General features: G+C 33.2%; 1 protein-coding gene across 19 annotated transcripts in view; it reads left to right on the top strand.

The window, feature by feature from the left end:
* SOX6 (SRY-box transcription factor 6) overlaps positions 1-27,243 on the top strand; it is a 614,027-nt gene that overhangs the window by 73,135 nt on the left and 513,649 nt on the right. For all 19 annotated transcript variants that reach the window (XM_021085331.2, XM_085011890.1, XM_085011902.1 and 16 more), the window contains exon 2: positions 25,131-25,205. The gene's annotated coding sequence lies outside the window, so the exon portion shown is untranslated. The remainder of the gene's footprint in view (positions 1-25,130; positions 25,206-27,243) is intronic.

Here is a 27,243-nt window from a genome sequence, read left to right on the forward strand (position 1 = left end):
TACCAGAAGTTCTCAAATTTTCTTGGTTCGTGATATCTGTAGTGTGCCAGTAATTTTTCATAGTGACTCTGGCCCAAAAGAAGTGCCCAATAGTTCATTTTAGCACATAGTTTGGATCAAACAACTTAAGTTTATATATACTAAATACTTCGTAGCTTTTTGAAAAAAAATCCAGATAAATTGAAAGTGAAAATACTTAATTTCATTATTAGATTATCACAAGTACTAATGATATGCGTGTGCTTTTTGGGTATTGCACAACTTTTTCAAACACTGAAAACAGACTGTATATTGCAATCTTCATTTCCTATTTCATATTGATTTTAGCTTTACCAATACCACTGAAAACCAGCTTTGCAAAGATATGATGTCATAGAAATGAATATAGTGTGATGTAAACTTTGAACTACTTTTAATTTGTCTTTGTTGTTTACAGAGTGATCAACAGATGTTGTGTAGAGCTGTTTCCTTTAAAAATGTAACATCTGTTAGTATTTCTATGAGTTCTCTATGGCACATTGAGGTAACTTGGTGCATAATGTAGGAACTATAGCCTTTGGTACTTTTGTCTACCATGACAATGAGTTTTTTTGGTATATATCAAAATAGAAGATGGTAGGCACTCATTAAATTTTGGTCGGTTTTCATTGTCCTTAAGCAGTTGTTTCATAGAAGTTGGGACAGAAAAGAACTTACGTACAATCTACAAGATTGTACAAGATCTAGAAGAACTACAACCTGTGTATAATGGTACAAGACTTTTTAAAGTGCAATTCTTTGCTGAGTTATGTTTTGTCATGCTTCTTGCTTTCCTCTTAAATGAATCCTGGCAATTGGAAGACACTCATATGGGCTTGTCTGAGGCATAGTTCAAACCCTTAATCTCCTCCCATTTGTTTTTAATGTGAGGAACTAATCTTAGACATCTGTTTTAAGAAAAAACAATTAGAGAGAAATTATGATGCAGTGGTTTTATCCTGAATTATTTTGTAACTTGGCTAGCTCCTGTCCTTTTAAGTTTTAGTAGCATAATAGTCTTATTTCAAGGTAAACACCGGAAGGCAAATATAGCTTCAAATTTCTTGTCGTTTGTTGACTGAGTCACCTTGCTGTGATTCACCACTGCAGATAACCAAACTGGGAATAAGAATTTTAGTTGGAGGATGCAAGGAGTAACATCTGCTTTGCCAGCATATTACTCACTGAATATACTGTTTGTAGAGTTCAGGTACTGCAATCAAAAAAAAAAAAAAAAAAAAAAAAAAAGGAAAAAGGAAAAGCCTGGGCATATAAAGATCTCCTTTAGAGAAAGTTTTGATACATTACAATTCTGTTTTGACTTGGCCAGAGTTTTTCTTCCTTAAAAAATTGATTTTATCCTTGCTAGAGTGTTAAGTGCTAATTCAGTGTTTTACTAATTATGCAGAAGGAGCCCTAGATGGTTTACTGAGGATGACACTCTATGTGTAGGAGCATTGGTGACTGAAGCTGTGTTAAACTTTGTAGCTCCGTAGTCATCAACATCCATAGTAACATGTGCTTTTGTAAGAACAGACAAGTAAAATTTTAAGGTAAAAAAAAAATGCTGTTAGTTCTGAGGAAAGAATTTGGGTTGCTTGTAAACTGCCATGCAGTAAGGAGGTATCATTTAGAATGAAGCCCCTCTTGTATTATAATCATCAAGGAAATACGTTGGTATATATTTCCTTGGAATTTAATTTTTTCCTCTGACCATCCTTTTCCTTTTGTCCTGACAATCATCTCAAATTGTTAATTTATTTTTTATTCAACAGGATCAGAATCTTAGCTGAGATAAAAGATATTTTCTGGGTTTTGTTATATTTGCCTTCAGTTAGCCTGCAAGACAGATTGATCCCTCCCTCGTGATCAGTTTACCTACACTGAAAATGGAGAAATGAAATGAATTACTAAATCAGAAATGTCTCTGTAATGAATCTCAAATCTAAGACAGTGGTAATACTAGTCTCCAAGATATAATAATGTGTAACAATAATTATGTATATAATTTTAGAATAACCTACCCTGCAAGGGTATCTTATTGGAAGCAAGAGCCAGGGTATTAATAATCATAATTTACCATAAAAATGAGTTCTTATTAAAATGGACTTTGATTACTAAACTGATATACATCAAATATTTGTTTTCACCAAGTAGGTTAACTAAATTGTTCTTTGCTTTTACAATGTAGTATAATGAAAAATAATTATTGAAGACTCTGTACTAAGGTACTGAATAAATTTGTGCAAGGAAAGTGAAATACTAGTTTACCCTTAAGAGATTTTCTATCTGAGGAAATGCATATTGAAACAATTTAAGAGTTGCCTTATTTATGTAGGGTGGGATCAGGTGCTTAATTAATATATATGTTGAAGGAAAAATTACTTCTGTATTTAGGATTAAGATGAATAAGGCCATTGACTCCAGCTGGTTCAGAATAATAGTTTTTTTTTTTTCCCAGCCATGCCTGAAGCATGTAGAAGTTCCCAGGCCAGAGATCAAATCTGAGCCACAAGAGTGACAGCACTGAATCCTTAACCACTAGGCTTCCAGGGAACTCCAAGAGATTTTGGATTTGAAGAAACAAGTAAACAAGTAACTAACTGTAGGTTTAACTGTGAATTCAGGAGTTTGTAGTCTTTAAAGTTGGTAAACAAATAGGCTAGAACCATGCTGCAGTCTACAAATTTGTGAATTAACAGGTTATGAATTTTGAGAATGGCAGCATTTTCCTTTCTCAGATGTTATTCATACCCGTTTGTTCTGGTGTGACATGAGATAGGCAAATCTTTCATACTCTCCATGACTGTACACAAAATGATGTCTGTAGATAATTGAATTAGCTTAAAAGACAGACATGAGATAAATGAGATACTCATAAAAGCCACAGTAAAGTTAGATTCAAGAATATTAAAATTAAATGTCCTGTTAAAATTATCTAGGGTGTTGCCATGTTCATTTAGTTATTTTTGCAGAGAAATGGGTCAAGTTGAAGTGAATGATCTGCTTGATTCAACCCATTTTACAGCAATCATTTTACTTCTACAGTTAAGCTACCTGGAAGAAAGAATTGTTTATTTCTCAAGAATGCCCAGTTAAAATAAAATAAAAAATTAATTAAAATTACAAAAAGAGGGAGTATATGTTAAAGTGGACCTGTCTGGGCATAGTCAAGACTTGTTCTCCTGTCATTTATATGATCTTGTTCTGTAGTGTTTACCCTGATTCATTAGTCCAAGATTAAAATACTCCTCACCCTTGCTTTGTTTAACAGTATTTTATAGTATTTTTGAAAAACAGTGTGTCATCTTAAAGGTACTTCCATATGTTGAGATTATCATACCAGGATGATAAATCCCAAAACTTCATTCAGTTGTACTGAGTCCAGGGGATATAAAAGGTGTTTGTAGCTAATACACTAACTGTGCAAAAGACAGCATACTTTAAAAATAGGAGTTCCTGTCATGGCTCAGAGGAAACGAATCTCACTAGTATCCACGAGGTTGGAGGTTCGATCCCTGGCCTCACTCAGTGGGTTAAGGATCTGGAGTTGTGGTGAGCTGTAGTGTAGGTTACAGATGTAGCTTGGATCTGGTGTGGCTGTGGCTGTGGTGTAGGCTGGCAGTTGTAGCTCTGATTTGACCCCTAGCCTGGGAACTTCGATATGCCCCAGGTTTGGCCCTAAAAAGCAAAAAAAAAAAAAAAAAAAAAAAAAAAAGCCTTGCTAGGTAATCTTTACAACTTATTACAATTTCACAGATTAGATATTTATTGTATGTCAAGGACTGTGAGGACTTTTGTGAAATTCAATTCCCAAATAAATATATTTATATATTTAATTAGGTTAGTTGTGTATATGGTAAAAGTTTATAAAGGTACAGAAGGTATGGAATAAAAAGTTGATCTTGCTACTTATTTCCTGCAAGTTCGTAGTTTCTCAGGTTCCCTCCTTGAAAACCATGTCTATAACCAGTTTCTTATGTATTCATCTAGAGATATATTATGAAATGCTTTCTTAACACAAATAGTGTTCTTACTACAAATGGTAGTATATTTCTTATTACAAATGGTAGTATATTACACATATTAGCCTGTATCTTGCTTTTTTCATTTCCACAATGTATATATTGGGGATATACCTATTAGGATTTATAGAGCTTTCTCATTCCTTTTAACTAACTATATAATATTCCAATGTATGTATTCTTAAATTGAATTTTTGGTTGGTTCTAATATCTTGATATTAATACTAACAATATTGCATTAAATATCCTTTATGGTCATGTACAAATATTACTATTTTCTGATTGTATTATTTAAATCTTTTATATTTTTCCTTTTTTTAAAGTCACTTTATCAAGATAGGTATCTTAAAGTCTTCACTCTGATTATGAATTTATTATTTTGCTCTATATTTCTGCCAAATTTACATAAATATTTTGAGACTGTTTCATTACATTCATACAAATTTAGAATCATTATATCTTAAAATATAATTTTATATATAATTAATGATTTGACTCTCATTATTAACTATGATTTTTATCTCTAGTAATATTCTTTGCCTTTAATCCATTATTTTTGATATTATTAAAATTCTCTTTTTGTTAGTGTTTGTATGCTGTATTTTAAAAATCCCTTTACTATTATCTTTTTTGTATTCTTATGGTTTAAAAGTGTCTCTTATAAGCCACATTTAGTGAGGATTTTAAAATTGGAGTATTTGTCCATTTACATTCAATCTTTGAACATCCTGTGCATTATACTTCTAACTCTGACATGCTCTATCCTGTCCTATCCTCCAACTGCTTCACTTTTCTCTATATCATTTACCATCATCTAAAATAATATGTGTATTACTTATTTTGTTTACTGTTTATCTCCCCACTAGGATGTAAACTCAGTGAAGGCAGAGAATTTTGCCTATTTTATTTATTTATATATCCACATCGCTCGGTGAATAGATATTCAAAAAATTTTGCCAAAATAGTGAATCATTGACTTGCACTCTGCATGCCCTTTTTGGAGATTTCTAAAGATATTAATGTATAAGGAAGTTCTACAGACACAAAATTCATTCAACCAAGAATTTCCTGAATTTTTATGATCATAGAATTTTATTGAGGTCTAACTTCTGCAGGAAATGAGTGTTCTATAGAACACATTTTGAAAACACTGATTTAGAAAATTTGATTATTGAAGCAGTATTTCTAAGAGGTTGTATTTTAGAAAGCCATTTAGAGGATGTCCACTTGGGGAGTTCACTAAATTGGTGTTCAGCAAACTTTGTTCAGGTGGCCAAATCTGGCCCCATACCTATTTTTGTAAATAAAGTTTTATTGGTACAGAGACATGCTCATTTATTTATGTACTATTTATGGCTGTTTTTACTCTGTCATGCAGAGTTGAGTAGATGTGACAGAGACCATATGGCCCTCAAAGCTTAAATTATTTACTATCTAGCCTTTTCTAGAAAAAGTTTGCTGATCAACTCAAAGAAATTATTGAGCACTTACTACTTTGTTAGCTCAGCATGTTTGCTACATATTTTATGTAGATAATCCCATTTAGCTATACTAAAAATATTTTGGTATAAGTAATGTGATTGTTACTATTTTACAGATGAGAAAATTAAGATGCAGAGAAATTAAATAATTGCCCATAGTTAGCAGGGCCAAGGTTTGAACCCAGGTCTGCCTCCTAGCCTTCGTTCTTTTTTATTATACTAGACTGACTCTGGTTCCTATTGCTTCAGTGGAGTATGAAGTAATGGAATAAAGACTAAGAAAGGTTAAAAAACTCATACTGCACAATGTAATTGTTACTCTAGGAGGTTATCAGTGCAAGAATAGCTGATTTTCTTTTATATTGAAGTTCTAGGGGTTTACGGTTACTTGAGCATCGGAATGGTAAATATTATATTCTTTAAAAAATGTACATTTGCAGAATATGGTTAAAATAAGTAACTTCCCAGATACTGTATTTTCATACCCTCTTAACCACTTAAGTTGATTCTGATACTTAGATCTTCATTTTTAATAAAAAAAAAATCCTTCCTTCATTTGGTTATAATTGCATAGAGTTTGAATAGAAAGGAGAGAGTAAGTATTTTAAGGGCAACCATGCCCATAATAGTAATAATTGCTACCATGTGTTGAGTAAAAGTGCCAAGTGACTGTACTAATTAATTTATACTTATTTAATCTTAGCAATAAAACTGTGAGGCAGTGTATTATTTTATGTGCATTTTATAGGTGAGGAATCTGAAGTTACTTATCAAGGAAAAAGAAACTAATCTATCTTATCTTTAGATAGATAGATACTATCTATCTATCTAAAAAGAAACTAATCCATACTTCACAGGAGTATTGTGGATTTAAAGAAAGTTAGGTAATTCTGTTGGCTAAATTAAAACTTTATTATACAATAGAGTGGATGTGTGGCATGTGAGCATTTTCCCATCTTATTACCTAGGATTCCAAGTGAAAGTTTTAATTAACGCATAATATTATGCCTAGTAATCAGCTATATTTTATTTACACTTTTCCTTATTTTTGGATATAGGATGTAGAATTTACGTTACTAATTAAGGAGATTTCCTTGCAAGCTAATTACAGTTCAGAAAAAAAAAAAACCTCTTTGAATGTTGGTCAAGATAGTGACATTTGCAAGTGTGAACTCTGTATGAAATATAATTGCATGCTTTTTTCTGTTTAATTTTTTCTATTTAAAAGTGTTCAGCCTTATGGACATTTATAAAAGTACAAAAAGTGGAAAGAGAAGAAAGAATTTACCCCTGGTCCCACACTAGTGACAACTTTCATTAGCAGCTTAGTAGTTCCTCACAGTTGTTTTTCTTAAGCATTGGCTTTTATTTTTTTAGAAGTATGTAAATATAATTTTTATCCCATTTTTTACTTCACATTATGACATAAGCATTTTCCCATGCTATTACCCAGGGTTCTAAATAAAATTTTTAATAACCACATAATATTATGCCTTGTGAATAGACTATAATTTACTTAAACTTTCCTTATTTTTAGATACAGGTTACTTCAAATTATTATTATTGCCATTTTATCTCTTTTATTCTTATGCATTTTATATTATAAAAGTAATCATGGTCATGTTCAAAATTCAAATACAGAAACATGTAAAACGAAAAATCGAGCTCTTTGTTTCACTGTGAAGAGTTTTCTGGGTATCTCTTTGGAATTTTTTATGCCAATGTAAGTACATTTATATCTATCCTATTTTATGTGAATAGGACCCATAACCTGTTTCTCTTGTTTTAATCTTTAAAATAATTATAGAATAAATATGTTTGTATAAAATTATTTTTGCATTTATGACTGTTTAAGATTGATTTCTATGAGTGGAGCTGGGTCATAGTGATGGACGTTTTGAAGGCTTTTACTAAATATGCCAATTTTTTTTTTTTTTTTGTCTTTTTGGGCCCTTACCCATGGCATATGGAGGGTCCCAGGATAGAGGCCAAATTGGAGCTATAGATGATGGCCTACGCCACAGCCTCAGCATTGCCAGATCTGAGCCGCATCCTCGACCTATGCCACAGATCATGGCAACACTGAATTCTAAACCCACTGAGCGAGGCCAGGGATTGAACCTGTGTCCTTATGGTTACTAGTTAGATTCATTTCTGCTGAGCCATGATGGGAACTCCTAAATATGCCAATTTTTAAAAAATATATTCTCCAAGCCTACTTTATGAAAAAAATTTTTTATTGGAATATGGTTGACTTAGCAATGTGGTATAACAAAGTGAATCAGTTATATGTATATATATATATATATATATATATATATATTATTTTTCCCATGTAGGTTATTACAAACTGTTGAGTAGCTTTCCTTGTGCTATGCAATAGGTTCTTGTTAATTATCTGTTATATACAGCAGTGTATATATGTTATTCCCATTCTCCTAATTCCTCCTTCCACTCCCCATCCCGCCAGGGTTTCCCCTATGGTAACCATAAGATTGGTTTTGAAATCTGTGGTTTTGTTTCTGTTCTATAAATAAGTTCCTTTGTGTCATTTTTATTAGATTCCATATTTAAGTGATGTCATATGATATTTGTCTTTGTCTGATTTACTTCACTCTGTATGATAATCTTTAGGTCCGTGTTGCTACAAATGGCAATATTTCATTCTTTTTTATGGCTGAGTAATATTCTATTGTGTGTATGTATCACATCTTCTTTATTCATATCTCTGTCCATGGACATTTAGGTTGCTTCCATGTTTGGGCTATTGTAAATAGTGCTGTGATGAACTTTGGGGTGTGTGTATCTTTTTGAAATATGAATTTCTCTGGATAGATGCCCAGGAGTGGGATTGCCTAAATGCTTTTTAGGGCCATACCTGCGATGTATGGAAGTTCCCAGGCTAGGGGTTGAATTGGAGCTACAGTTGCTGTAGCCATAGCAATGAGGGATCTGAGCTGCGTCTGTGAATTATATCACTTCTCATGGGAATGCTGGATGCTTAATCCACTGAGCAAGGCCAGGAATCGAACCTGCATCCTTAGGTATAGTAGTCGGATTTGTTTTCACTGTGCCACAATGGGAACTTCCTCTATTTAGTTTTTTAAGGAACCTCCATACTGTCCTCCATAGTGTTGTACCCGTTTACATTTCTACCAACAGTATAGGAGGGTTCCCTTTTCTTCACACCCTCTCCAGCATTTACTGCTTGTAGATTTTTTGGTGATGGCCATTCTGACTGGTGTGAGGTGATACCTCATTGCTGTTTTGATTTGCATTTCTCTAATAATCAGTGATATTGAATATCTTTTCTTTTTTTTTTTTTTTTGGCTGTCTATCTTCTGTCGAGAAATGTCTATTTAGATCTGCCCATTTTTTGATGGGTTATATATATATATATTTTTTTTTTCTTCATTATAAAGCTCCATGAGATGTTTGTATATTTGGAGATTAATCCCTTATTGGTTACTTCATTTGCAAAGATTTTCTGCCATTCTGTGGGTTGTCTTTTTGCCTTTTAAAATTTTTATTTGTTTATTTTGTTTTTCTGTGAAAAAGCTTTTAAGTTTAATTAGGTCCATTTGTTTGTTTTTGTTTTTGTTTTTGTTACACTAGGAGGTGGATCAAACAAGATATTGCTGTGATTTATGTCAGAGAATGTTCTACCTATGTTTTCCTCTAGGAGTTTTATGGTATCCAGCCTTATGTTTACATCCTTAACCCATTTATTTTTGTGTTTGGTGTTAAAGTATGTTCTAATTTCATTCTTTTATATGTAGCTGTCTAGTTTTCCCAGTGCTACTTATTGAAGAGCCTGTCTTTCCTCATCATATGTTCTTGCCTCCTTTTTATAGATTCATTGACCATAGGTGCTTGTGTTTATTTCTGGGCTTTCTATCCTGTTCCATTGATGTATATTTCTGCTTTTGTGCCAGTACCATACTGTTTTGGTGACTGTAGCTTTGTAGTATAGTCTGAATTCGGGAAGCCTGATTCCTCCTTCCATTTTTCTTTTTAAGGATTGTTTTTGATTATTTGGGGTCTTTTGTGTTTCCACACAAGTTTTAAAATATTTTGTTCTAGTTCTGTGAAGAATGTCCTTGTTAGACTGATAGGGATTGCATAGTATCTGTAGATTGCCTTGGGTTGTGTATTCATTTTGACAATATTGATTCTTCCAATCTGTAACTTTGCAAACTTAAAATACTGCTTCTATTTTAGGAAGAGTATGCTAATATAACCAATAATAGATCATGTTATTGTTACGGATCTAACATATTTACAGACATTATTTGTGCATATATAATATGTATAGTCACACACACTGAATTTGTTTAACCAGGGCAGGTTTAGTCATTTTCCCTCTACCTCTCATTCTAGATTTAGCCTTGTTATTCTTACTGGTATGAGTTAAGATGATCTTTTCCAGAATCATTTTTTTAGGGCTCATGTTGGTATAAAAAAGTTGTGTTTGAATTTAATTAAATCTTTACCTAATTTTTAATTTATTTGAAAATAAAAATCCATTTTTCTGATTATACAAGTGAATGTCATTGCATTTAAAAAATGCAGACAATAAGGAAATAGAAAAAAAAGAAAAATTTTCAATAACAGTCTTAGCACTCATTAATAACCTTTGCTTTTTATCATTTCTTTTTCTATTTATGCATATATGGATAGATAGATGAAGATATCAGCACTCATAAATAGCATTTTGCTGTATATCCTTTGTGTTCATATGCATACATACCCATATAATAGTTTATATGTTTTTATACAATTGGAAAAAATACTTTTGCTTTTTTAGCCTTTTTTTCCTCTCGGTAACAATATGCTGTGGCTCTCTTTCTCCTTGACAAAAATGGATATATGCCACAGTTATAATGACTACACTCTATTTTGTGATTGTACCTGACTTATTCCAGTATTGTTTGTTTCCAGCTACTTGCTATTATAAATAACACTTTCATGAACATTTTTGTACATATGCTCTTTATCCACTTGTCCAATAATTTCCTTAGGATAAAATAAAAGCAGACCATTTGTATCAAAGGATATGTATATTTAACATTTGGATATATTGGAAAGAGTATCTTTTACTTTTTTTCATATGCTTTTCCATATTGGTTGAATTTTTTCTGTAAGTTACATAGGGAATGCGGAATTGTCAAATTGCCCTTGAGAAAGGTTGTGCTGTATTACACTTGCACTAGTGAATGGGATTCCCCATGCTCATGAGCATTACATATTAACAATATTTTAAATATTTGTTATCTTGTATTGAGATGGGAATTGTATTAATATTTAAAAATTAATTGTGGTATTAAATGCAGTTTTAGCTTATTTTCTTTTTGTATTTTTCATTTATAAACATTCCATTTATTTTTTATTTTTATTTTTGTTTTGGCCACCCTGCGGCCCATGGAGCTCCTGGGCCAGGGATCAGATCTGAGCTGCAGTCAGGAACTACACCACAGCTGTGTCATCACCAGATCCTTAACCTACTCTGTGGGCCATGATTGAACCCAAGTCTCAGGACTCCCAAGATGCTCCCAACACCCTTATGCCACAGTGGGAGCTCCCATTCCATTTGTTTTTTGGGCCTATTTTTCTATTTTTTTCCTTATTGATTTGTTGTTCCCTTTTGTCATACCATACCAGAAATATGCTTTTTTTTTTTTTTTTGGTTTGTCTTTTAACTTTGTTAATGGTCTTTTTTTTTTTTTTTTTTTTAACAGAAGTTTAAAGTTTTTAGTGTAGTCAATTTTATTACTCTTTCCTTGTTTTTATGCTTAGGAAGATTTTTCTTATCTAAAGAAACATTTTATTTATTAAAATTTTTAAAATTATAGTTGATTTATGAGTTCTGTCAATTTCAGCTGTACAGAAAAGTGACCCAGTCATACACATATATACATTCTTTTTCTCATGCTATCTTCTATCGTGTTTTGTCACAACCGACTGGATATAGTTCTCGGTGCTATACAGCAGGACCTCATTGCTTATCCATTCTAAATGTAATAGTTTTTATCTACTAACCTCAAACTCCCAGTCTATCCTACTACCTACCCACCCTCCCCCAGCAACCACAAGTCTGTCTGCTGTCTGTGAGACTGTTTCTATTCTATAAATACATTAATCTGTGCCATATTTTAGATTCCACATATAAGTGATATCATGTGGTATTTGTCTTTGTCTTTCTGACTTACTTCACTTAGTATGAGAATCTCTATTTGCATCCATGTTACTGCAAATGGCATTATTTTGTTCTTTTTATGGCTGAGTAGTGTTCCACTGTATATATGTACCACATCTTTTTAAACCATTGATCTGTTGATGGACATTTAGGTTGTTTCCATGTCTTGGCTGTTGTGAATAGTGCTGCAGTGAATATATGGGTGCATGTATCTTTTTGAATGAAAGTTTTGTCCAGCTATATGCCCAGGAGTGGGATTGCTAGATCATATGGTAGTTCTATATTTAGTTTTCTGAGGAACCTCCATACTGTTCTCCATAGTGGTTGCACCAATTTACATTCCCACCAATGGCGTTGGAGGGTTTCCTTTTTGCACACCCTCTCTGGTATTTGTTATTTGTGGACTTATTAATGATAGCCATTCTGACCAGTGTGTGGTTTTGATGTGCATTTCTCTAATAATTAGTGATGTTGAGCATTTTTTTAATGTGCCTATTGGCCATCCCTATGTCTTCTTTGGAGAACTGTCTATTTAGGTCTTCTGCCGGTTTTTCAATTGGGTTGTTTTTTTGCTGTTGAGTTTTGAGTTGTTTGTATCTTTTGGAGATTAGGCCCTTATCGGTTACATTGTTTGCAACTATTTTTCCCCATTCTGTAGGCTGTCTTTTTTTTTTTTTTAATGATTTCCTTTGCTGTGTAAAGGCTTGTAAGTTTGATTAGGTCCCATTGGTTTATTTTTATTTTTCTTTCTTTCTTTCTTTTTCTTTTTCTTTTTCTTTTTTTTTGTCTTTTTTCTATTTCTTGGGCCGCTCCTGCGGCATATGGAGGTTCCCAGGCTAGGGGTCGAATCGGAGCTGTAGCCACCAGCCTATGCCAGAGCCATAGCAACGCAGGATCCGAGCCGCTTCTGCAACCTACACCACAGCTCACAGCAACGCCGGATCGTTAACCCACTGAGCAAGGGCAGGGATCGAACCCGCAACCTCATGGTTCCTAGTTGGGTTCGTTAACCACTGCGCCACAACGGGAACTCCCTATTTTTATTTTTATTTCTATTGCCTTGGGAGACTGACCTAAGAGAACATTTATATGGTTTATGTTAGAGAAAGTTTTGCTTATGTTCTCTTCTAGGAGTTTTATGGTGTCTTGTCTGAAATCTTCAAGCCATTTTGAGTTTATTTTTGTGCATGGTGTGAGGGTGTGTTCTGGCTTCATTGATTTACATGCAGCTGTCCAGTTTTCCCAGCATCACTTACTGAAGAGACTCTCTTTTTCCCATTTTATATTCTTTGCTCCTTTGTTGAAGATTAATTGACAGTAGGTGTCTGGTTTATTTCTGGGCTCTCTATTGTGTTTCATTGGTACATATGTTTGTTTTTGTACCAGTACCACACTGTTTTGATTACTGTAGTTTTGTAGTATTGTCTGAAGACTAGGGGAGTTATACCTTCTGCTTGTTTTTTTATTTTTTTTATTTATTTTATTTTATTTTATTTTTTTTCCCTCAGGGTTGCTTTGGAAATTCTGGGTCAGTTATAGTTCAATATAAATTTTTGGATTGTTTGTTCTAGTTCTATGAAAAATGTCATGGGTAATTTGATAGGGATCACATTAAATCTGTAGATTGCTTTGGGTGGTATGACCATTTTAATGATATTAATTCTTCTAGGAGCATGGGATAGGTTTCTATTTCTTTAATTCCTCTTTAATTTTCCTGATTAATGTTTTATAGTCATCAGCATATAAATCTTTCATTTCCTTAGGTTTACTCCTAGGTATTTAATTTTTTGCAGGTCTGATTTTAAAAGGTATTTTTTAATATTCTCTTTCTAATATTTCATTGTTGGTGTACAGAAATGCACCAATTTCTGAATGTTATCTTGTTTCCTGATGCTTTGCTGAATTGATTGATCAGTTCAAGTAGTTTTTATGTGGCATTGCTAGGGTTTTCTACATATAGTATCATGTCATCTGCATAGAGTGACAGTTTTACCTCTTCTCTTACAGTTTGGATACCTTTTATTTCTTTTGTTTGTCTGATTACTATGGCTAGGACTTCCAATACTATGTTGAATAAAACTGGCACATCAGACATTTTAAACCTAAAATTTTTTTAGATTATTCTATTATTGGAAAGAAATTAAACTTGTATATTTAATTTTCAAAACCATCTTAAATTTAAATTATTTATTTAGTGTATAAAACAGCATCCTTGAAGTTTCTGTTGTGGCTCAGGGGGTTAAGGACCCAACATTGTCTCTGTGATGATGTGGGTTCAATCCCTGGCCTTGCTCAGTGAGTTAAGGATCTGGTGCAGCTACAAGGTGTGGTATAGGTTGCAGATGTAGCTTGGATCTGGTGTTGATGAGGCTGTGGCATAGGCCTCAGCTGCAGCTCTGATTTGAGCCCTATCCTGGGAACTTCCATATGCCACAACTGTGTCCATTAGTAAAGTAAAATAAAATATAAAATAAAATATAGCAACATCCTTGACTTTATAATATTTCTCTGTAAGTTTTGGAAGTTTACTTATTGTATATGTGAAATATGTGCTAAATATATTCACCGTTTTTAGAAAAAAGATTCCTTGGTCTGTAAAATTGTTCTTGCAAGTTACTCTGAGATAGAGAATGCAAGGAGGCTTTGAATTATAGGCTGATGTGTAGACTTAACATAGTGCCTGTCCCAGAGAAATATGGTGGTTGAAGGGCAGGAGTAGAATCAATGTACAGAAATGATGGGATTTAGAATCTCTTAAAAAAAGCTCTTTTGGTGTCATAGCAAATATATTTTGAAAGGGCTGGGATCTGAAATATTAAGGAATACCACTTAAATGAAACAGGGAAAGTGTACTAGCTTTGGAACTAGAGATTGTGAATTTGAATGCCAACCCTGCCAATTACCACCTTTGTAAATATTTAATCCCATTGAGTTTCAGGTTTTTCTTTTCTTTTTTTCCTATTTTTAAAAAGTTTTATTGAAGTATAGTTGATTTACGATGTTGTGATAATATCTGCTGTAAAACAAAGTGATTCAATTACACATGTACACACACACAGATTCTCTTCCCACGTAGATTATCACAGTTTTTTCTTTTTTGAAATGAGGATAGTAATCCCATCAGAAAGTAATTAGAGGATTTAATGATAAAATAAATATCAACTTGTTGCTTAATAATGCCTAGTTTTATTTTTTTTATTGTGAATTCTACAGAAACAGCATTGATAGAGATGAAATTTGGGACTGAGATTTGAGTACTGGAGACACCTGTGCATTTCTTCCATATCCTCACATTAAAAAAGGCAGTGCTTTTTTTTTTTTTTTCCCCCAGTGGTGGCATGAGAGCAATAACAGAGGGAAATGAGAATTATGTAGTGTGTAGCAAGATATTTTCCCTAAGTGTCACGCGCACACACACACACACACACACAGGGTTTCAACAATCTTGTTGTGAATCAGGAAAAAAAAAGTGAAATTAGGAAAATTCCAGGACAATACATCATAGGAATTGGAGGTTGATTGGAGTTGGGGGAAATAGGAAGGTGCTGAAACCAGAGAAATATTTTTACCCGAGATATTTAACCCCTTTCAATTTCATAGTGTCTTTTGTCAGATGAGTTAAATGGGAAGATGAAGTAGTGAAACTGATATAATATGAGAGAAGTGAATGCAAAGTATCCCATTTTATAGATGAAGTCACAGGAGACATGTTCTTCACAGAATAGACATGAGCCCAGTAATTGGAAACTCTGACTTAAAATGAAAGCTGTGCTTGTCATATGGTCCTGAGTTGTGTGTCTGTAAACTTGGGTGCATCTCATCCTAATATTCCTGATATTCTTCACTTAGGAAGTGAGACAGTCTAGACAGTCTTTGAGAGATGCCAGACTACATCTTTTCTAAGCTTAGTGAAATCTTTAACTTATAGTGAAAGCTATAAGTATAAGCAGATCTCTCAACATGATTCTCTTCATTTGTTTCTCTGTTTTTGAGAGTGAGCAAAAGAATTAGGTGTGGGAAGGACTAATCCATAGTGTATGATTGAGCTCCTTGTGGATAAGCAGTGTGTAGTTATTGAGTGTGATGATGGGGTAGCGTTGCCAATGTCATGTACCCTTAAGACATTCTTTAAAAAGTGGGTAGTTATATTAGCCACCAGGTCATCTGTTTAAGTGGGACTTGGGCACATTTCAATGGAATCCCAGGGAAAAAGCAAAAAGGGAAATAATTTTGTATAAAACATATCCCATCTAGGAAGCATTTTCATATCTCTAATCTTCACAAAAATCTTGGGAGGTAAATGGCAATATCCCCATTTTTTTATGCATATTTTTTATTTCAGAAAATTAGATAAGTTTTATAATTTATCTTCTTCATTTATTTCACACAAAGTTGTAATTATTTGTCTCCTTTACTAGGTTGTGAACTCCTTGAAGTCACCAATGCTCATTCATTTTTGTTTCCCATTGCTTACCACAGTGCTGGCATAGAGCAAACATTCAGTAAATGATGAGTTACTATAATTTACTTTAGGAATTAGGACTCATAGTTAATTAGCCCATAGTCACCAAATCTTTATTTTCCTTTTCCTTTTAGCATTTCTCCCATTTCAATTTCCATCACAAGTTAAAGAATTCTTTAAAAATGTAAAGTACAACATACATGCTATATAGCAAAAGTTCAGACTGTACAGATTCTGCATTCACATAAACTGTTCTGGTCTGAATCCAGTTGATGATGCAGCTGTTATTTTTATAATCTCATTTTAAGTACATATTTGCACAACAGGCGGTGTCAATTCATCTAAGTAACTTGGTGTTATTTGCCTGATACTTTAAATTACAGAGCTCCATTACTGAAGTCATTATTTGTGGTTAAAGGGAGTGGTACTGAGAGTGGTAACAAGAAGAGTTTCTTAAAATGAGTATCAAAATGGATCCTCTTTAGATGTCTTTAAATTTATCTTGACTTAACTACCTAGAACAACTATTAAGAACAGCCCCTGCTCATTTGTCTACCAGTTCACCCTATAGAAAATAGTAGACTGATTTAAAAAATTTAAGGTCTTAAAAAAAACAGTACTTTTTTTTTTTTTTTTTTAGGGTCACATCCATAGCATATAGAGGTTCCCAGGCTAGGGGTCGAATCAGAGCTGTAGCTGCTGGTCTACACCACAGTCTCAGCAACCCGGGATCTGAGCCACATCTGCGACCTATACTACAGCTCACATGGCAACACCAGATCCTTAACCTGCTAAGCAAGGCCAGGGATCAAACCCAGGTCCTCATGGATGCCAGTCAGATTCACTTCTGCTGAGCCACAACGGGAACTCTGAAAAATAATCAGTGCTTATTTATAAACTTTTATTAAATGATTGCTTTTAAAATGTTCTGTCACTTTATTTTCTGAGCAGGATTCGGGAAGAGAAAACTCATAGGGATGGAATCTTCTTTTTCTGGATATGATAATGTGACTGCAAATGTTGAGACTATTCTAACTATAATATTTATTTTACAGTGAATCCAAGTTGTCAGTTGCTGGAGATTTGAGATTGCACTTTATTGTTCTGTATCCCCAGAGATTACAATTTATACTATGCATCCTGTGGGCTCTTAGAAATGTTAATTGAATTGCTGGAAAATTGCATGTATATTCTCAAATTAAAAAAGAGACCCCCTCCAGTTACTCAAACAATTTTGAGTTAAATTCTAGCTTATAATTCATCCTTATGTTTAAGAAAATATTTTACTAAAAAAATAAGAAATCTAAAATCATTGAAATCTAAAATCTTTTTAATAAGATAAAACATTTTATAGACTTAACAATTTTTTTTTTTTTGCACAAAAGTTTCTGTGAGCTGACCCTCATTTAACATGATTATCCTTTAACTTCACAATTTTTGAATTTTAGTGTACATAGGAATCACCTGGGGACTGTGCTTTAAAATAGATTTGTAGGTCATACTTTCAGAATTATAGAGTCAATAGATATGGATGGGGCCTGGGGCCCACCAGTCTTTTAAAAAAAATGTGGTTTAATAAGGACCCCAGTGCTTCTGAAATAGAGTCTGAGAATTATGTTTTGATAATCACTTTTTTCTCCAATCCTGCTCACACAAGACCTTCTCTGATTTTTGTTATTAAACAGATAACTTACATGTCTGAAACCAGTCAAGCTGCAAGAGAAAAAGGATATTAAAAAAACACAATAAGGGAGTACCCGTTGTTGCTCAATGGTAACACACCTGACTAGTATCCATGGGGATGCAGGTTTGATCCCTGGCTCCGTTCAATGGGTTAAGGAGCAGTGTTGCCCTTAGCTGTGGTGTAGGTCACAGACGAGGCTCGGATCTCAGTGCTGTGCCTGCGGTGTTGGCCTGGCCGGCAGCTGTAGCTCTGATTCGACCCCTAGCTTGAGAACTTCCAAGTTGCAGGTGCTGCAGGTGCGGCCATAAAAAGCAAAAACAAACAAACAAAAACACAATAATAGGTGTTATTTCAAATTATATTTTGCTGAAAAATCAGGGGACATGAAGGAAGAAATAGAAGATAAATTTATTGAGTGAAAAGTTATAAAATATATTCTAGATTTCTTTCTGATCTAAATTTTTTAAACTAAATTTTGTTTGGTTCTAGTAAAGTGGACAAACTGCCTTATGTTGTGTTTGTGAAGTATATGACATTTTTATGTAGTTAAGACCTCAAGATGCAAGAGTTTTGGGGATTAAGTCACATGGTAATTCTATAAATAGGTTTTGGAAGTTTGTAGTCTATTTTGTGGTTTTGGTTCATAGCAATAAGCTGCCTTTGTAGAGTAGAAGACATGCTCTCTTCTTCTAAATAATCTCATTCATTTTTCATGTAGATTCTATTTTTATACTGACCATTCTGTATAAAATGACCATTCACAGACAGATCTTGAATTGTTGTTTCAGGAAAGCAGTCAAGTGTCGGCAGTTGTGAAAACGTGTCAAACTTAGGCAATTCTATCTCTGATTTACTATTGTGCTACACATGTTGGCAGAAGTGAATTTACAGGCCTAGGAAATGCCTCTTCTTCTAACCCAGAAGAACCTTGATCTTAACTATCTATAATGTGTTTAAGTAGGCTTAGGAAATGTTACATTAAAGTGTAAGGGTATACTTCCCAGTAGGTGTGGATAAAATGTAAAATTGTAGGATGTCGAAGTGGTAGTGACTTAAGGGAGAACTGGTACAGCAGTTCTTGAATACCATCTACAGCCAGGCGGGCTTTAACAGTCATTTCCGGAGCTTTTAAAAAACAAGGCGGGCCCACTCAGGGAGATTCCAGCTTAATAGGTTTGAGGTGGGGCCTAGAAATTCCGATTTTATAAAAACCCTCTAGGTGATTATTTAATCAGATTGTGACACAATTTTAAATTCAGTGCAAGAATTCTTTCTACAACATCACTGGCAAAGAGTGGCAAAGAGCCTTAACTTTGGCAAATTCCAGGATTGTATCTCTATTTTGTGAGGTAACTTAGGCTATTATTTTTAAAAATTTATCTGGACTGAGCTAAAATCCACCACCTTGTCATTCCCATTTTTTCTTTTGGAAAGAAGAAAGAGAAACTAACTTTCAATCACGTTACACTCACTGTGCTAGATGTTACCTTTCTTTTGTTGGTTTGATAATATTAAACTAGATAGTTTCCTTAGCTGCAAAATGGATTATTAGAATAGATAAGCAATTATCAAAATGTGGTCTCTGGACACATGGAGATCCCTGATGCTCTTCTGTGGGGTCTAAAAGTTCAAAACTATTTTCATCACAATACTAAAATGCTATTTGCCTTTTTCACTGTGTTGACATTTACACTGAAGATGCAAAGTAATTTTGAGCAGAAATGTTTGGTGCCTTAGCACAGATCAAGGCAGTGGCACCAAATTATGTTAGTAGTCATTGAATTTTTAACAATCATCACCACTTACAGAAAAAAAAAATCTCATTTTCTTAAGAATTGTTGTAGATGAAGCAGTGCAAATTATTGATTTTTATTAGTTCTTGCCCCTTAAGTACATTTTAAAATAATCTGTGATGAAATTGGAAGTATGCATAAAACGCTTATGCTATGTATTCAAGTACTATCATTACATTAAGAAAAATCACTCATGTAAGTGATTTGTAAGATGAACTAAGTGTTTTTTTCATAGGACATAATTTTTACTTGAAAGAATGACTAACAGACACACAATGGTTATTCAGACTTTGGATACTTGGCAGACATTCTCAAAAATGAGTAAAGTGATGTTGCCATTTTAAGAAGAGCAACTGACACTATTTGTTATCAATAATAAAATGTGAGCTTTCAAGAGAAAATTGTTTGGAAAACATGTAGCCACCATCATGAGCTTGATGGCTTTCCAGTATTTAAAAACTTTTCTGGTAAGATTGGTGCCAATATTAACAAATGTGATTTTAAAAAATACTGAATAATGAAATATGTCAACATTCTGAGGATCTGAACAACTCAGAATGAATCAGTGTTTTCCAAATGAACCAATGCATAATGTTGCAAAATCATGCATGGGTAAAAGATGAGTTTAAAGACCAATGGTTTTTAAAGTAATAGAATATAAAAAGTTCATTGATATGCAGATTTTTTATTCCATATTGCAGTTAACTTTTGAGCGACTATTACTTGTCAAATTTTGATATAGTATCAAAGAAGAATAGCTACAGTTATCTCAAAAGGCTATTAAAACACTGTGCCTCTTTCCAACTTCATATCTATGTGAAGATGGATATTTTCACATACGTCTGTCAAACCAACATATCACAACAGATTGATTGCAGTGGCACCAATGAGAATCCAGCTGTCTTTTATTGAACCAGGCATTTGAAATATTAAAAAATGCAAAACAATGCCAGTCCTCTGATTTTTTTTGTTTTGGTGAATATACTTATATTTTAAAATTATGTTATTTATGTTACTATTTAATACGTTCATTACTAAATGGTTATTATTAATCATCATTTTATTTTAAATGAATTAATAACTATTTAATTTTTTTCTCAGCTTCAATTTCAAATATAATAACTGTTGATAAATATATCCATAGCTCTTTAGGACTCTGAATAATTTTTAGAAATGTAGGAGTCCTGAAACCAAAGAAATGAGGACCATTGGACTGGATGATCTCTAAGGGTCATTCCCATCTTTAAAACATGGAACCATTCTAATGTAACATGTTTCCTCTAAGATTTCTTAGCCATTCTCAATCTCTGCTTGTCAGTGTCCCTTCTGAACTATGGTCCTCACTACTGAAGTCACATTGAAGATGTAAGTTGAGCAGCATAGAATACATAAATAGGCAACTACGAGTAGGCTTCAGTAATAACTCTCTTTTGAGATTTTTAAGAATAGGAGAAATTCCTTTTCTTTGAGGAAATAGGTTCTTGTTCCAGAAAAGCAGAGTATTGCACTAGGTAGCATCTAAGTTATCTTTCTTGATACATCAGAAATACTCTTGCTTTTGCCTTAAAAGGTGTAAATGTCAATAAGAAAAATCTCATTTTCCTATTCTTTATGTGATATTCTTAATTATTAGCAATTGTATTTTTTAAAAATTGGGCATTGGCCTAGTATCACTTCTTCTGCAAGCTGAATTTCACACTTCATTTTTCGTAGTTTACATTATACATCATTTAGTATAATTATTAAGAGGAAAAGGAAAGCTAAGAGTAATAGACTTAAAAACCATGGCTTCAGTCTAGTAATGCTGCAAAGATCAAAAGATAATGGTAAGGAGGGTTTCGCTTTTTATTTTTTTGGCTGCACCCATGGCATGTGAAAGTTCCTGGGCCAAGGATTGAACTTGAGCCATAGCAGTGGCAACGAGCCACAGCAGTGACAATGCTGAATCTTTAACTGCTAGGCCACCAGGGAATTCGCTTTTTTTTTTTTTAATTGATACAACTTGTGGGAAAATAGTAGTTTTAATGAAAAAAATCACATTGCTAGGAAAACCCATTTGAATTTGCATACAAGGTATTTTTAATATCTCTAATTTTTATTTTGATGTATAAAATACTAGGTATTGATAACTTCCCTAAAGTTAGTTGAGAAAAATAAATGCTTTAAAGGCAGTTATTTTAACTCGGTGTCTTATTACATATAACATTATTAAATCAATGAATCAACCCTTGGCTTGAGTTTTAATCATGTGATGCTACAATTTAATATAAAGATGGACAAAATTTTGTTACAGGTGTTTTGGAAGCACTTTAGTACTTTAAAGAAGTGCCTTCGATTATTGACTCTCAGAGTTGGAAGGTCATTTAATAAAACCACTCATTTGGTGCTTGAACTTTCTTGCTAAATTTACAAAAAAGTAAAGAGGACGAAGATAAAAAAAAAATAAATGGGTGTGGCTTGGAGACAGCTTTAAGCAGGATTTAAAAATATTGCTTGAAAGCTTTTAAAATCTAATTATACAGGGAGATGGCAAGTGTTTTTATTTGCTGTTTACCTTTGATCTATTACCTATTTTTGGTGGAGTGGGACATGCTTTTTGAAAATGTTTATGGTCTCTTCATTTGATGTCAAGATACCTGTTTGAAGCTGCCTGTAATTCAGAGGTTTTTCTTTTTCTTCTTTCTGGAGGTTTTTATCTTTGTAACTAATATTAATATTTGGCTTTTGCTGCTAGATTAACAGCAGGTTTGCCCAGATTTGGTGACTGCTTTTGAATTTGTGTGATACAATGAATTTTAGAAGTAGCGTATTGTTTTGGAACAAATTAGACATGTTAAGGATAAAAAATCTAAACACCAATTCATAGAATAAAAAAAGTAAAATCAGCCTATATCTCACTCACTGTTAACATTTTTGTTAAATTGTACCTCACTTTCTGTGTGTGTGTATACACATTTGATTTTCTGTAAATTGGTTCTTGTTATGTTATATAATTTTATTGTACAATATTTCATGGCCACCATTTTTTATGTCAGTAAATATAGATTTATCTCATTATTTTTAATGATTACAGAATATTTTTTATGTAGGTACAATAATTTACTTTTGCAATTAGTAGGTTATTTCCAATTTTGGGTTGTTAGAAAAATGCCGTAGTGAACATTTTTGTAGTTTAACATTTTTGCAATTAGTTCCTTGGTATAAGTTTTGGAAATAGCCTTGCAAACTTAAGGGATATTGATGTTAAAAATTTTAACACTTTCTGTCAAGTTACCGTTCAGAAAAGTTGTTTATCCTCCATTACTTAAGTGAAAATGAAGAAATAAGATGTATTGTATGTATTGTGTAATTCCAATTCGTTTTTTAAAAAGAATTGTTACTAGAAAGACAAGGTGGGATCCTTTAAAAAAATACGTAAGTACTGAAGAACTGTTTTGGATTCTTCCAGAGTTTAGGCTTTTGGATAAACAGCATTTTGATATAGATTTATTTTGTGGAAAACTTCAAAGTTATAATTTATAATTAAAAGTCAGATAAAATGTGAGAATAGCTTATATTAGAACCGATATTCTTTGTTGGCTTTGAATAGTACACAGAATATATTCATATACAGTTTTGCGTTATCTGAGGTAAAATTGCTCTCCTGAATCCCAAAACACGAGAAAGCCATGAGGAGGATAAGGGTGTAATACTGAAAATAAATGTCAGAGCTCCCTTCCTCTGGCCAACCTCTTCTGTACTTCTCATATCCAGGGATGTAGTTAATATAGAGTTGCTAGAAACTGGTGAAACTGGATTGGGGAAGCCTGTGGCATCATTCCCTGCAGAGAAGGAGTCTGGGGAGGAAACCTAGAGGATGTATGACCCAGGGATACTCAAATCTATCCAAATGCCCAGGACTTAATTGTCTATCAATCCTGATTAGAAAGTAGAATAAATTATCCAGGTCACTTAGGCAAAGCATATTAGAGGAGCTGGGAAGGTCTGAGTTGTGGATTTATTTCATATTTCAACTTAATTTCAGATGCCAGTACCTAATCCATTATGGCCAATTGTGCTATAAATGCAACGTGGAGTAGTAGTTCCTATAAGTGATATTGAACAAGATCCATTTTTTTTTCTTTGTAGTTAATTTTATTTAAATCTAGTTAGCTAACTGACTAGGTTAGTTAGCTAAGTTTAGATATTTACTGGCTGTATTTAAAATATGTAGATTAAATCAAACCAGTCCCCAGAATCTAGGAAAGTTTCTGACCTAAATTAGGAATCCAAGCTCCATTATTATTTTCAGTTGAACACTACTTAGAGCCATCCTCACATTTTGGAAAGAATATGGTCTTTGCAACAAAGTTTCTTTGTTTTCATGGAACTAAAAATGTGCTGTATTTAGACCAAACAATAAAAATAAACTACCAAACTACCTTCTAATGCATGGGGGTTCTGGAGAGAGGAAACCATAGATATTTAGAGGCATAAAGTGAGTCATTGTGCTAGTTAAAACTTTTTACAAGGCTAGCTCTGTGTGTTTGAGTTGCATCTGTTACCTCTTTAGCCAGAACTAAAGTGTATGCAAGCAAAAGAATTTGGATTGAATTGTGGCTCATACAGAATGCATTGTATAGAGCCTAAGCATCTAAATAGGTTCTACATCTTAGGTAGAATTAAAATTGCCTCCTTTCATCTTAGGTAGAATTAAAACTGCATCTTTTCACATTTGTTCTACCTACAAAGTGTTCCTGTTGGACATATCCAAGATATTTTCTGTGAAGCTAATTCATTTTAACTTGCAGAGATAAATTAAACAGGTTTTTAAAGTGTATTTATTCCCTTAAGATTTTTTTCACCCTTTTGTTTTTACTTATGCATATTTTTAAACACTTACTTTATTACTGACAATATTTTAAAACCCATAAAGGATGGATATGTAAGTTGTAAGATAATGTAAAACAGTGAGATAATTGTCTTTTTTGGTATTATCATCTTGGAAGAAGTTGTTAGTCAATTGCCTGAGTTAAAAATAATATAGGAGTTCCTGTCCTGGTGCAGTGGAAATGAATCTGACCATGAACCATGAGGTTGCGGGTTTGATCCCTGGCCTCGCTCAGTGGGTTAAGGATCCAGCATTGTCGTGAGCTGTGGTGTAGGTTGCAGACATGGCTCAGATCTGATGTTGCTGTGGCTGTGGCTGTGGCTGTGGCCGGCAGCTGTAACTCCGACTGGACCCCTAGCCTGGGAATCTCCATATGCCGCAGGTGCGGCACTAAAAAGACTGTATACATATATATACATATACATACACACATACATATATATATGTATATATATGTGTGTGTGTGTGTATGTATATATGTGTGTGTGTGTGTGTGTATATATATATATATATAATTTGTAGCCAGAATGTATTCTTTAATAAAACTTATAAATGCAATTTTCTAATCCTTTTTCACTTCATTTTTGTCTAAACTTTTCAGGTCACTTTCATGAATTCAAAGGCAATTTACCAGTGATTTCTGGGTGCTGGGGCTGATTTTTTTTTGTGCGTATTTGTAAGTATTGGTTTATTTATTATTCTTATTATTCTCTTTGTGTAATGAATCAGTCACGGTGTTTTTAAAGTGCTATTAGTTTTTTGTCAGTGTTTTCTTAAGAGGAGTATAGAAAACTGTCAGCTGGTGAGAAAAGCCTCAGTTTGTTGTGATTTCCAGTAAAATAAAACAATGGCAGGGACAATTACAATAGGCTGGAAGAATAAATACCTTACTCTTTGAAGATGGGACTCAAGTGTAGGAGTGGATTACCTTAAAGGGGCTGTTCTATATATACATGAATAATTTACCCTGAAAACTTACAGTCTTCTGGTTGTCTGGACTTAAAAATTGCTGTGTACTCATTGAAAAGATGTGAGATGATACAGAATTCAAAGAGCTGTCAGTACATGATGAGATTATGTACTAAGGAACCAAAGACTCATTTAGGAAATGTATAATGCATATCAAAATTGGGGTATTCCTACGTTCTTCACCATCTCCAACATACTATTGTATTTTGTATGATATTTTGGAGAACAAAGATACATTTTCTCAGGAAAGAAGGTCAATTTCAAGAAAAAAAATTGAACTTTAATGATCAATTAAAATATTTTAAATTATGTATATATTAACATAAAAGTAGATTAGAGTATATGGCAGGTATTAAAAATGTGTGTCTAGAAGACCATATTTAAATAACTTGAGTTTAAGATATATTTGTATGAGTACATTGTTGTGAAACATTGGCATTTAAGGTGATCTTTACATTTGATAACAACAAAGATGGAAAAAACTGTGTGTGTACTCCTAAAAGGAGTTTTATACAGTAGAGGTCTAGGAAAGTATCTGGAAAAAAGGTAATATTATAAAGTTTAAATGATTCAGTATTTAAGCAGAGAGCAGTGAAAATTTATTTAAAACCAGCATTACTTTTGTAGTAGCATTGATTGGGGCAGATATTTTGAACCAAGTTAAAAAACTAGATGTGACTATTTAATATGGTTTAACACATTTTATATATTTTTAATGCATTAAGAATGAGGAAGATGTTATTTTATGAAACTAACAATTCACATTTTATTTTTTGAAGACTTAATTCTTATGTAAAACAAAATATTAAACTGCATGGTTCATTTGGATTAGATATAAGCTTTAAATTTGTGCGAGGTATCACAGTAAGGATTAGGAGGCAAAGAAGATGGAGAAAGAAATGCAAAGTATCTTTGAAGGGCTCTCAAGAAAAAAAGATGATTCCAAGGAGCTGAGCTTATTCTTTTAGAAATCTGAGTGAAGGGAAATAATTTTGAGCTGTCCAAATCTTGCTTTGTTGCTTTACCCTTTCTTTTACCTCCTTTCTCTCTTTTCTCATGTTATTCAGAAATTCCCTGTAGTAAGTTTTTAGGATGATAAAAATTTTAAAACTAGAAATATAAGATAATTACCAGAATTTCAACCAAAATGGCCTTAATTAAAATATAGTTTACATTTCTCATCACCCAATGGCTCTATTTCCTGAATTCTTCACTTCTTCCCCTACCTTACCCCCTGGCCAGACATACATAGACTGGCTTTGAACAGAGGTGATCCAATTAGCTGAAGTTTTTTTCTTGTGACCTAACAAAGAGAGAGAGGATAAAAATAGAAGGGGCCCCATGAGTATAGTTTCCATATGGTTATTTCTGGAGTTCGACTTAAAAATATCCAAAAAGCTTGTCAGATTTTGTCTAATCAATTACGTAGAAGTCATATTAATCATACAGGCCTAAAGTAGTTATTTTCCAGATTTGAGAATTTCCATATGATAGTTAAGGGCCTGGAGTTTGTTTTTCCTTTGGTTAGTTGTCTCAAGCTTTGTTAGGGCCATCTCCTGATTGTGGAACCTTCTTATTAAAGAAATGTAACAGGATACTATGGGTAAGATAAATCAGATAGAATCAACACGACATCCAGAATACTTGAGTTCTCACTTCTTTTATTATTGCAGAAACTGTCTACCACTTATAGTGAATTATGAGGCAACTAAAACAATTGAAATATTTATCTAGTCTAGCCTAAA

This window comes from Sus scrofa, chromosome 2 (genome assembly GCF_054392235.1).
Source record: "Sus scrofa isolate SSC_HxYL_T2T_F1_AM1 chromosome 2, Sscrofa_HxYL_maternal_Yorkshire_Landrace_v2.0, whole genome shotgun sequence".
Taxonomy (NCBI): domain Eukaryota; kingdom Metazoa; phylum Chordata; class Mammalia; order Artiodactyla; family Suidae; genus Sus; species Sus scrofa.